General features: G+C 47.8%; 1 long non-coding RNA gene across 1 annotated transcript in view; it reads right to left on the bottom strand.

Moving 5' to 3' along the window:
* LOC115067208 overlaps positions 1–12,090 on the bottom strand; it is a 67,701-nt gene extending 55,611 nt beyond the window's left edge. The window contains exon 1 of the long non-coding RNA XR_003846642.1: positions 11,612–12,090. This is a non-coding gene — a long non-coding RNA (uncharacterized LOC115067208). The remainder of the gene's footprint in view (positions 1–11,611) is intronic.
* Positions 12,091–12,423: the final 333 nt, after the last annotated feature.

Genomic DNA, 12,423 nt, shown 5'->3' on the forward strand with positions numbered 1-12,423 from the left:
GGTTCCTTGAACCAACCAAAATGTATCTTCGGTATCCCCCCCCCTTTTATCTAAAACCTATAAAAGGCTCCACTCTCCCTTACTCTGGGCTCTCAGCACGGATCTGTTGAGTTGGTGAGGTCTGAGAGCCCGAGCTTAAGCCCGAATAAACCATAAACCTTTGCTTTTGCATTTTGGTGTGTTGGGTCCTCGGTGGTCTTTTTGGGGTCCAGTGGATGGGGTACAACAACAGTGAGGGCCTGGTTTATTTCCATAGCTCCTCCAGTGACCTCTGTGTAGTACTGAGGATGGCATCTTCAGGGTGCATTTCTTTTTTAAAACTTTATTTAAATTTATTTTTATGTGTATGAATGTTTTGCCTGCATGTACGTAAGTCCACCTGTGTGTGCAACACCTGAAGAGGCCAGAAAAGGGTGTCAGATCCCCTGAAGTTACCCATGGTTGTCAGCTGCAATGTGGGTGCTAGGAACCAAACCTAGGCTCTGCAAGGAACAGCCATTGCTCTTAACTGCTGAGCCATCTCTCCAGCCCAAAGGGAATAAATTTCTCCATGGACAGTCTCAGTGTGTTTGGAACTGTCAACCACTTGTTCCCTTGGGGAAGACAGGAGGAAAAGGACCCTCACACCACCTTTCCCTCTGTTCTCAGTGCACATGGTGATTTCAGGTGGGCCAGGGCCCTGCAATGGACAACTTGAATCACCTCGGTCTCTACCCACAGCTCTTTCTGAACCTCATCCTTGATGGCATCCTTGGTACAAAGCAGCCTGCACTCTTGCCAAGACACGGAAAACACCATGTACCAACTGCCCACTTTGCTTCCAAGCAGTGGGCAAAACCCCTGCTGCCAGGTGACAAATTAGGTCAGGTGATGACTTGCTTAAGGGCAACTCCCAAGGTGTGTGGAAGCTGTATGGAAGGACCCTGTCAACTTGGGTGTGCTTCTTGTCCCCTCAGGGAGATGAAGGCCATTCTGTCAGGAAAGGCTGACCTGGAGAAGCTTCTCTCCATCAGAAGGGAGCCAGAGAAGGTATCAGACAGAAGTGACAGCATTTCCAAATCCTCTCTTCTGCTGGGGTCTAGGGTTGGCCAGTCTTTGGCAATAAATTCAAGAAGAGCTTCCAGGGATGTAGAAGACACAGGAAATGAAGTGTTTCATGAGGTTTGAACATGTGTGACAGAAACACTCCTCCCCATACGTCACCTCCTAGGAAGCGGGTCACCAACCTAGCCCAGCCAGGGCTTCATCTAGACCCTTCAGGATGGCTTTCTGGGCTTGTTCCATTTATTTCTTTTTTTTCTCTTTCTTTCTTTCCTTCTTTCTTTCTTTCTTTCTTTCTTTCTTTCTTTCTTTCTTTCTTTCTTTCTTCTTTCCTTCCTTCCTTTCTTTCTTTTCTTCTTTCTTTTCTTTCTTTCTTTCAGGGCTTCATGCACGCTAGGCAAGAACTCTACTTCTTAGCTATACCTCCAGCTCTTCTTTCTGAGACAGGAACACTCAGACTAGTCACCAACTCACTATGTAGCCAAGGATGACCTTGAATTCCTGATCTTCCTGCCTCTCCCCCTCCTCAAGTACTAGGATTATAGACATGTGACACCATACCTGTCTGAAAATGAGGATTTCAAGGAGAAGGATATTATCATCATCTGTTCTGAGACACAAGATAGGCTATGTAAGTTTAGGGTAAACTTCAAAATTTTGGAGAAATATAATTTAAAAAAAGGTATAGAGCAAGCAAGATAAACAGCACTGTCTGCAGGCCAAACCAGTCTGCGCACCTTTGGCACCTGCTCAGATGCTGGGTCAAAGCCCCACAGGCAGCTGTACAAACATGGGCAGTGAAGGCACTGTATGACCCACCAGGACAACTCTGACTACAATAGGGAAAGATAAGGGGTGTAGAGAAGGAGCTGGTGTGAACATCTGTTGGGAGGGCAGAGGCAAGTCCTGGGAGGAGAAGGAAAGTTGAGGTTGACTCCTAGTACTCGGAGTGAAATACGTTTTCTGCTGGAAGAAAGCAGAACTGAAGGGAATTCTGACATGAGCACTAACGGAGCACAGGGCTCCACAGAAACGGGGAGAGGCAGAGAAAGCCCTTGGCTGGGCTATGGGGTAGAAGATGCCCAGTGTGAGCAAGGCTTAGCAGAGGGGCCAGGAAGGAGTCAGCAAAGGTGTCCCATGGGCTTCTAGTTCAAAGTCAAGTTTCCCAGGAGCTGGAGAAGCACTACAGCATAGACTCCTGGGAAATCCTGTTCTCCTAGCACTCACCCTAAAGTTTCCCTGAGTGCCAATTATGAGAGAAGGAACCAGATCAACTGGCCATTTGCACCAATTCAGAGGAAACTTCTTGGTGCTTGTTCAGAAGATACCAGAAAAGTATCTGTTCACAGGAGGGCCATTTCTGCTTCAGCTGTTAATGGCACTTGTTCCCAGTAGTTAAGCAAGTGCACCCAGGGATCCTTCTGTTCACTTCTCTAAGCAGGGACTCAAAAGATCCCAGATTTCCATTGATCTTTCTGGTGAGCACTGGTCTTCTCTGCTCACTGGCCATCTCTTCCTGCCCAGCCCATTCTCCCCTCCCTCACTGGTCCACAAGCCCCCATAGTAGGACTGTGGTCTGCCCTCTGTAGCCATAATGTTTTCAAAGTTCACCAGCCTTGTAGCATGGGCTAGTTCCTTGTTTATTTTTATTGCTTACTAATATTCCACTGTGTAGATATATCACATTTTAAATGTTTGGGCTGTTTTCTCTTTTTGGCTATTATGAATAACACTATCATGAATATTTACATATAGGGTTTGGGTGGAAATATAGTCTCATTTCTCTGGGTGTACACCCAGAAGTGGAGCTGATGGGTCATATGATAACTCTATGTTTATCTGTTTGAGGAACTGCTAGACTGATTTCCACAGCAGCTGCATCATTTTACATTCCATCAGCACAAAGAGGTTTCTAATTTCTCTACATTCTTGTCAACACTTGTTATTATCAGTGCTTTTGATAGCAGCCTCTCCAGTGGGTACGAGGTCTTGTGGTTCGAGTTTCCATTTCCCTGGTGATTAATGATTCATGTGCTCTACTCCCACTCTTCATTGCTGCACTTATCGCTTCCCTGACTGATGGTAAGCAGTTCAGCTATCACACTGCAGGGAGCACTGAACTGGAAAGTAGGAGCGCCTGTCAAAGAGGGAGGTTCAGTGTCAGTTCATGAAGCCTTTTCTTCAGCTAGTGTGTTAGCCAGCTTCCCACCACTGTAACAACTTGTAAAGAGAAAAGGCTTATTATGGCCTTTGACAGACATAGAAGCAGATTAGTGATTGTTTAGCGCTAAGAGGGATTGTCTAGAGAAACACAAAGATTAAGCAATAATGAGTAGAAAGTTTAAGAAAGATCAAAGTATTCTAGAATTGGTTGTGGTGATGGTGGCATGACCGTGAGTATACAGAAGAGCAGTTTCGGAAACTCTAGACCATGGTGTATTGGCCCCCCTGCTTTGGGGCCTGTGGTGAGGAACACATGGTGGAGGCATGAGATGGAGTGAGACCGCTTACCTCCTGGCCAGGAAGAGAGAGAAGAGAAGGGACAGGGGTGCTAACATTCCCTCAGTGGTTACCGTCCAATGACATGGAACCCGCCCACAAGGCCCCACCTCTTAAAGTTTTCATTATCCCCCAGTAGTGCCAACCTGGAAGCCAAACCTTAACATGGGGCTTAGGGTGACCTTCTAGATCCAAACTGCAGCAGCTAGGTACATGTGTTTATGTGCTCTGGACTGTACCATAAAATGCATTGTGTTTCTTAACACTGCAACTCTCTGACCTAAAGCTCTCCTGACAGCCATCCTCACCCAGAATAGAACAAGCCATACTCATGCTACTTAACAAGCACATCTGTGACAAAGGAAAGTCTCACAGCAAAGTACTGCTGGTGAGCCCCAAGAAAAGTTGCCCAGAAGCTCCAAAAATGAAGCTCATTTTAAAAAGTGCCTAAGTCCTTAAGCCAGTTTAATAAATGCAATAGAGTCACTGTTTGAAACTCAATAAGAAAACTTAAAAAATACATATTTCCATAGTATTTTAATACTCTGTTAATAAGTTTTAAAAATCCGACCTTATTTCATGAAAATAGATGAGTCTATTTGCTTAGCCAGGTATGGAATTACACATCAGTTATCCCAGCACTCAGGAGGCCAAGGCAGGAAGATTGCAAGTTTGAGGCCAGACTGGGCTATACATAAGGTCTTGCCTCCGAAACAAAACAAAACAACAAACTCCATAAACCAGACTAGTTGGCTCTGAGACATATCTGAAGACAGTCTATGCCTAGGTCCACCCGAGGTGGGCAAGTGTGTGCACACCACATTTGAATGTGGTCCATGCTTCTGTGTGTGTGTATACATGCAGATGGTGTTGGATCTGATGGAGCTGAATATAAACCCCCACCATGCCTCTTTGGAGCTATGTGGCTCAAGAAAGAAGTGCCATTAGAAGCTTCATGCCTTCAGCTGTGGAGTTCTTAGAACCACCTGGAGGGTCACCTGGGAGTAAAGGGCCTGGTAGGAATTCAGGAAATCCAGAAAACTGTGTCTTCCAGGTGTAGTGCAACCCGTTCTTGTGGCACTATCTGTCCTCTGGTCTGGGAAGGCTGGTTTGCAGAGCTGTGGTGGCATTGCCTGAGAGCTCTCAATCACAGGGAACCCCTGTCTGAGGTGACAACCTCCTGGTCACCACAGGCTCAGTTACAAGTTTCGAAGGCAGGACTTTCTGATCTTAAAAAATCCTCTGAAATTTCAGGATCTGGCCTTGGGACTCCTCACAAGTGTTTTTTTTTACCAGCTCAGCCTAGCTCCTGGCCTCATGAGAGGCAGTCAGAGACCAGCTGTGGGATGTTAGATATGTTTCTGGAGAAGTGGTGGTAGGGACTTTTTGCACCCAGGAAGATGCCCCAGCCAGTTAAATCCTCATCCCTTGGCTCAAGGCTTTGCTTTCTCATAAAATACATACATTCCTGAAGTCATACGAATACTGGTATAATTAAATAATTTTATAGTTTCCTAAAACTCCCATCCAACTTTATCCATCCAACTTTACCAAAACTGTGAGGTAAGGTTATGATCTCTGTTTTACTTATGAACATTTTTAGTCAGTTTTCTGTTACTGTGAGAAAATACTTGAGATAATCCACTTATAAGAAGGAAAAAATTTCCAAACGTGGTGGTGTATGCCTTTAATCCCAGCACTCAGGAGGCAGAGGCAGGCAGATCTCTGTGAGTTCCAGACCAGCCAGGGTGACTGTTTCTCAAAAACAAAAAAATACACAAAAAAGAAGGAATATATCTATTTTGAGTCATTGTTTCCTTTTAGTTTATGGCTGTTGGGCCCTGCTACTTTTGTGCCTGGGGCAAGAAAGCCCATCATGGTGGAAGCATGTGGCAGAGGAAAGCTGTCTACCTCGTGGTGGCAAGGAAGCAAACAGAGGGAAGAAAGGGCCAGGGTCTAATGGCCCCTTCAAGGATGTACCCCCAATGAATCAACATCCTTCCACCAGGTCCCATCTCCCAAAGGTTCCACCATCTCACATCAGCGCCATTGTCAGGGGACCAAGCCTTCAACACATGCGCCTTAGGGGCAAAGAACATTTAAAGAAGCCAATGCTTTGTCTATTAGGGCACTGGGGCTTCTTGGGGGACATTTAAGATCCAAACCACAAGAAGCATCTAGAATGTTAGGTACTCTTCTAGACTCCATCTCCCGTTATCTTCAATTTCCTAAGTGGCCCAGGCAGAACTGGAAACAGACCTTTCATGTTAAGAACTTTTTCTAGAGCATCTCAGCTATGTCCTGAGTCATTTTTATCTCAGTGTGAAATATCAGATGCCTTCCAGAAAGCAAGGAAAGGGCACTGCAAGGAGACTGTCTATGAGACAGACCATCAGATAGGCATGTGCAGTTTGGGTGGCAGTTGGAGTGAAACACCACAGAAGTAGGAAACCCAGGGGTACAGTGATTTCAATCCTGGACTAGCCAGACTGCCCTCTACTAGGTTGCCAGACTCTCTGTGGTGTAGTAGACAAGGTCACTGGCTTGGGAACCGTAGAGATAACAGGTTCAAATTTCTGATAAGCCTTAGCTTTCCCATTAATAAGAGAGTAATAAGAGTGCTTACCCATTAAGTGGCTGTGAAGATTCAGAAAGAGGATGTACATAACACCTCTTGGCTCATGTGAGAACTCATAAATGCTGCTCTTGCTTGTTAGGCCCCTCCCATCATGACCTACACACGTCTCCAGTCCTGCTTTGCTCTCTAGTCCCTCTTTTCTCAGTATTGTTCTGGCCAAACTTCCATCCTTGAAAAGACCACTGGGAATTACATATGAATCAGAGAGACAGCTGAGAAAAGAGAGGAGCCAGGCTGCCCCAGAGTCCCTATCACATCTGTGCCTCATGGAAGACAGATTGAGACCACAGGCCCAGCCTCAGGGACCAAATCCAAATTCCCTCCTTTCTGTTTACTCCGTCAGCATCCCTACCATTTAATTTGGCCCAAGTGATAGGAGCTGGGGTTCAGCCTTAGTCCTCAGATGCAACTAAGGCTCTGGGCCAGGGAGGCCACTGGTCTGGTCCCAGTGGGCCAACCCATGCTGTAGGCTCAGAGCAGAGGCATTCTGTAGCATCCCAGTCTGACTGGGCTTCAGTGCACTCCTACTAGTTCAGCTAGTGACATCCCAGAGGATTGGCACCCATCCTTAGAAGTCCTGCCTCTCTCCCCAGCCCCATGACCCAGCATCCTCCAACCCCTGAGTATCCCACCACAGTCACTTTGCTGTCCTATCTGAGGAGGTACCTTACTCCACACCCCATGCAAATTGAGACTGCAGTGATGCTGTCCTACCTTGGATGAAGCAAAGGTCGTGGGCTTTGGAGCCAACAGGCTGTTCGAGTGCAGCCATACAGTCTGCCAAGAGTTCCTTAACCTTGGGAAACCTCAATTTCCTCCCATCAAAGTGGATTTTACAACACTTGCTCTATAAGGTTATTGTGGGGATTAAGTAAGACGACTTGTGGAAGTTCCTAGCATGCTGGGCACACATTCAAAGTGCTTGATAAATGTTTTCTCTCACTTCTGAACAGAAAATTCACAGGCCAGAGCCTAGTCAATCAGCCAACAAGGGCCCTGGTTCTTTCAGTGCATTATTTGTGTCCTAAAATTGACTAGAAGGGAAAAAGATACTCTCTCTGCCCTGGAGAAATTCCCAAATAACAGGGTAAACCATAATACATGTGTTCCAGTAGCAAACCAAGATGGTGCCACCAGCACTGCTCTGGGATCCAGCAGACACTGGAGATCACTGCTGCTGTTCATATCCTGGCAGCCTGGCTACACGGAGTTGGTTTCTGATGAGAAACAGAGGCTGTAATACTCCTTTAGAGTACTCTCTCCTTTTGTCTCTGCAGACAGGTCTTTCATTACAAAAGTGTAAGTCAATGGCCTCTGAATAGGGCTCTAACTTTTTTTTTGGTCTTTTTGAAACAGGGCCTCCATGTAGCCTCAGCTAACCTGGAACTCCCAGGCTGGCCTCGATCTCACAGAGATCTGCGTGTCTCTGCCTCCCGAGTGTTGGGATTAAAGGTGTACGCCACCATGTCTGGCTTATGGGGCTCTAGCTGTGTCTGTTGAAGGCAGAGTTGCACCTCTGTAAACCAGGCTACCGTGTACAAAATGTGTTCTTACAAGGGAAGAGACAAGACTTATGGGCTGTTGTTGCCACCATGTCTGGCTTATGGGGCTCTAACTTTACGAAGACACTAGCTGTGTCTGTTGAAGGCAGAGTTGCACCTCTGTAAACCAGGCTACTGTGTACAAAATGTGTTCTTACAAGGGAAGAGACAAGACTTATGGGCTGTTGTAATGTTCCTTTCCATTTGTTTCCTAGGTAGAGTCTAGGACCCTTGTTGGTGGTGGTCTTAAGTGCCAGAAGTTGATAATGACTCTGTGAGAGACTTTGTGTGACTCGGGGTGTGTGTGGGGGGCGAGGACAGCTGCTAGGGACATAGGTGACACAACGAAATGCCAGCATCAGTGGTGGCTGTGACGACCGTTCTTTCCCTCCTAACACATTTTATGAGGAGGAACTACTGGCATGCAGCACAGATGTTGATGGCAAAGCAGTTGAGCACACATGCACAGCAGCCAAACCTACTGGTTTGGGCCCAGCCTCTGAACTGCCCAGGCCTTTGTTTGTTTCCTTGCCTGCAAGATGAGGACTATGAGAGTGGAGGAGAGAAAGGGAGCACATGGGGAGCACTTGGGACAGGGCTGGCAGGGGTTCCTCACGCATAAGTGTCAATTGTTATTTTGCAGCCAGCAAAAAAGCTCATGAGCTATATTTGCCTTTCGGTGAATTCTCCCGGGTTTCCTAGGTATGCAATTGTATCATCAGTGAATAATAAAAGATTTGCCAGTTCTTTTTCCCGTAATCCTACTTCCTAGTTTTTACTTCCTGCCTTATCTCATTGGCTATAAGATAGGCCCTTTGGGGGCTCACTGGAATGGCAAAAACCAAATTGAATTTTCAAGCAGCTATGGGGAGGGTGGATGCAAAGTAAAAAGAGCAGTGAGAAGCAGACCCATGGCTGTCCCAGTAATCTAGGCTGCTGTGAGGCTGCCTTGATTGTAACACCAGAGCAAACAGGACCCAGGGACTCCAGGAAAGAGACACTTGCAGTCTGGATTAAACCAGGAACAGTGACCCCAAAGACAAGCCCATCATGATTCGTTCATTTGAGGAGAAGAAAGAAAAAAGCAAATTTTCAGTTATGGTTGGTTTGGAAACAACAGGTTCAGGAGAAATTTGCAAGTACTTTATCAATGAACATAATTTGCTATTTCCTAAATACTTCACAATTGACTAATGCTTGCACAATATTTTTCTGGTTTATGAAGCAGCATCCAGAATTTGGCCTTATTTAGTACTCCCAAAAGTCTCCATGGAGATATTTCTGGAACACTGAACGTGAGGTACTGTAAAATAAAGGTTAAGAGCATGGTCTGCAAGCCAGACCACCAGGGCTTGAAAGCTGACTCTGGCATTTATTGGCTCTGTAGTCATTGGCAAGGCTTACAACCTCTCTGAGCCTGGGTTTCTGCAGGACTCAGATTCTGCTTTGGGGCCTGTTTTCTTCAGCCACACCACTGAGACATGTGCAGGGAAGGAAAAACAAGGAATAAACAGAAGGCAGAGGTCAGGAAACCCACAGCAGGTGGGGCAGCAGAGTTCTCAGGCAGTCATGGGCCCATAAGGAGGCAGCGGCTCTGAGGAACATTCTAAAGGGGAGTCTGTGAGGAGGAATGGGGTGTGGCGAGGAAAGAGAAGGAATGGTGAACATACATGTAGGGCAGACTCAGAAGGGGTCTGGCTGTAGCAAGGCTGGGAGCAGTTCTCTGGCTACAGTGGAAAATCCCAACCAGACGCAAGAATTCCATTCAACAAATAATTATGGCACCTACTCAGTGCAAAGAGGCACTTGGGCCCAATCCTGTACTGGCACTGTAGTGCTGTTAACAGAGGGAACTAGCACAGACAAGGAGGACCTGCAGGAGCCAGGCTGAGCCCTAAGAGCCTGCTGGTCCAACATGAAGGCACTAGCCCTCTGGGGACCAAAGCTCTGCAGCCAGTGGGCCCCACCCTCTGGCAAAGAATAGCTGAGTCACTGACCACTGGGGACATGCCCAGGCAGAGCCAGGTGACCCTAGGAGGCTGGGGTTGAGGGCAACAAAATCTACTACAGTAACTATAATATTGGGCAAACAGGCTTAGAAAGAGGCTTCCATCTACAGTCACACGGAGCCATGAAGCCCTTCTTTCCTTCCTCCCTGAAGAGGCACCAAAGCTAAAGATGTTGAGATATGGAGTAGAAGTTGGTGGGAGACTATCTTCTTCATCCTTTAATGTCTCACTCTATCTTTTCTCCACATCCTTATGGTCTTGATTATGTCACCACCTGGCTCCTGGCTTCACTCACTTGCTGCCTCACTGTCCTGCTTTGCCATAGATGGTGTCCCATTGTAAGTGAGCTACCCCTATTCTCCCAATCCCTGTCTAGCCTGCAGATTCAGTTCAGTATCTGCCTCTTGCTTCCCATGTTTCCCAAGCAGGTTTCAAGGTCTCAAATGAGCAGTAGCCAGTCTCAAACAAAGGGACACTCCCCACAAACCTCCCCAGTGTATGGAAAAGGTCAAAATACCATCCTGTGCCTGAGAACTAACATGATTGGGTGAATGTGGCTTCCCATGGCCTTTCCTCAGGAAATGGCGCCCCAAAAGGTCAATGCAGAAGTGACCTGGGTGTCAAGGCTGCTGCTGAGTTGTTGTTGCCCAACAATGCCTCCAGATTACAGAAGTACTTACAGTTTGCAAAGCACTGTCACATCTTTTACTCACAGAAACAGTGATCATCCCCATTGCACAGATGAGGAAACTGAGGTAAGGGGCTGGTAAGTGGCAGTGTCCCCCCCGATTCAGTAGCTTCTGTGTAGTAGACCCTGGGTGCAATGCAAGCCCAGGCCTGCGTGAACCAGCCCCCCAGTTCTCCACGTGAGACCAAGGTTCCTGCTCCCTCATCCATCATCTGACATGAGGAGGACTGGCAAGGCCTGCATGTCATCACAACACATGTCACATTTGCAAGACATTTCTCCCTCATACCTCCTTCAGTTACCTGGCCTTTGCCTGGAGCATTCTTCCCCTTCTCTCCCACTCTTTTCCCCAAAACATGTCTTCTCTGAGAAGCCTTCCCTTTTACTACTCAACAGACCAAATCCTTTTGTGTCCCACATCTCTCTGTCCCTGGACTTCTGCAGACTATGATGTTGCTAGACAGTGTTAAGCATTTATGTATCAGCACCTGCATGCAGTACCTGGGAACCTCCAGGCTCCCAGGTACTGCATGCAACTCTTTGTGACTTGACTGACTGACTGAATGAATGAAATCTAATGAGTCAAGACTTGGGTCTTTAGGAAGGAGCTTGCCTCAGGAGAACACCCTATCATCTTGACAACTGGAGAAGCTGAGGCCAGGGGACTGACTTCACTGGCCTTTGAGCCCAGCATGGGTCACACATCCTCCTCATTTCGGCTGTCCCTTGAGGACATTACTCAGCAACTCTTCAGCTCCACCCACCCACATTGGGAAGGGACAGCTCATAGAGTAATTATTTCTGCCTGTCTCCATCCTTTTTCCCTCTGTCTGGAATTTCCCTAGTGACACCTGCTCTCTCATCATTGTCCCCACACCAGTATCCCCAAGGAAGCTGTTCTGGCCTCACTACAGATGTCCCACCAACCTCCAACAGGGATGAGGGAGCAGCATGCCTGAGCCAGTGATGCACACTCTGACTGGGTCCTTTGATGGAAGATGACCATGGGGGTGCCAGCAACCTTCCCTCTCTAGAACTAGGGCCAATACCTAGCCTTCTCTTTTACAAAGCCACCCCACCCATCCATGTAGGCTCCTGGAATATAGCCATAGAAATAGCCAAAGAAGGCTCCCCTGGCCTTCTGGACCTGCTGGGCCTCAGAGCTACATTCTGCGTAGCCTCAGCTAGCCCTTACCTGCAAAATTGCGACTCCCCACCTAGAAGGTTCTTCATTCCTTTGAGGAAGCCCAGGGCTGTAGCAGAAGGGCAGTTATTGACATCTCCCTGAGGATCCAGTGGCAGAGGGGGAATCTGCTGGCTGCAGGAGGCTGCAGGAGGCTCTAGTTCTACCCAGGGGGTCAGGACCAAGAAGGCCTTAGGGTCTTCAAGCAGGGACAGCTGGAAGCCAGTGGCCCATTATGTTAGAGAGGAAGGAAACGCAGGGTCACCCCTGGGTGCTAAGGCCTGCAATAAAAGGTTAAGAGGAATAGGGACAAGGCCTGACAATGTGCCCTGGAGGTGCTAACCTTTGTCCCAGGCTCTTTGTAGAGAAGCAGCTGCCCAAGGCTGTTCCACTGGGTGGAAGCTGAGGGAAGAAGCAAGCTGGCTGGGCTTTCTCCCCTGCAGCCATCCCAAGGGCTAGGGCAGCACCCTGTCTGCTCCCTCACACCCTGCTTTTCCCTGAATCCCAATCCCAGGAAGCAGCACTGGCACAGGACACAGTCCACTGACTCATCAGCATGGCGGCAGCCTCTGTGACTACACTCACAGCAGCCACATGTGTGTCTCTTGTGCCTGCCTGCTCACTTGTCCAGTCAGCGGGCCTCAGTCCAGTTGTGGGAGGATAGTCGGCCAAACCGGAGCTATTGCTCCACAGGACAAAGTTGTTCAGGGTGCTCATCATAGAATTCCTCCAGTGTGGTGGACACTATGCAGCAACTGGCGCCTTCCAGCTGTTCTCTCTGCACTACTCTTGCAGCTGGAATTTCTCTCTCTCTCTCTCTCTCT

Source organism: Nannospalax galili, unplaced genomic scaffold (assembly GCF_000622305.1).
Source record: "Nannospalax galili isolate Female #2095 unplaced genomic scaffold, S.galili_v1.0 scaffold5, whole genome shotgun sequence".
In the NCBI taxonomy this organism is placed as follows: domain Eukaryota; kingdom Metazoa; phylum Chordata; class Mammalia; order Rodentia; family Spalacidae; genus Nannospalax; species Nannospalax galili.